We start from the raw sequence: 638 nt of genomic DNA, 5'->3' as shown, positions 1-638 counted from the left end.
GTGACCCCTTTTCTGAACCCTTTCATCTTCACCCTGAGGAATGACAAATTCATACAGGCCTTTGGAGATGGCATGAAACGCTGCTATCAACTCCTTAAAAATTAAGTCTGTCCTGAGTACAGTTCAAATCCTCATCATGGATTTGAGTAATCTGATAGTACTAATTGAAACAAAATGATCATTCTCAAAATCAAACAGCTCATGATCTGCAGTGGGTATGTAAGCTATGACATGGCTTCAATTTATATTAAATTCTTTTTCCATGGAAGATCACCTCATTATTTTTTAAATAGATATATAAATTTATTAGCCCTCCGTACTTATAATGCATGTTGTAAAATAAATGTGAGAAGTGTAAACATCTGAAAGATGTTCAGTGTTTTGAACCCTTTGACCTGATAGTGGGAAAAACAAGAGAAGTGTGATATATTTTCTTTTTCTTTTTTTTTTTTTTTTTGAGACAGAGTCTTGCTCTGTCACCCAGGCTGAAGTGCAGTGGCTCGATCTCAGCTCACTGCAACCTCTGCCTCCCGGTTTCATGCCTCTCCTGCCTCAGCCTCCCAAGTAGCTGGAGCTACAGGCGCCCGCCACCGGGCACGGCTAATTTTTTTGTATCTTTTAGTAGAGATGGGGTTTCA

Source organism: Mandrillus leucophaeus, unplaced genomic scaffold (genome assembly GCF_000951045.1).
Source record: "Mandrillus leucophaeus isolate KB7577 unplaced genomic scaffold, Mleu.le_1.0 Scaffold49, whole genome shotgun sequence".
Taxonomy (NCBI): domain Eukaryota; kingdom Metazoa; phylum Chordata; class Mammalia; order Primates; family Cercopithecidae; genus Mandrillus; species Mandrillus leucophaeus.
This window is presented reverse-complemented; position numbering follows the sequence as displayed.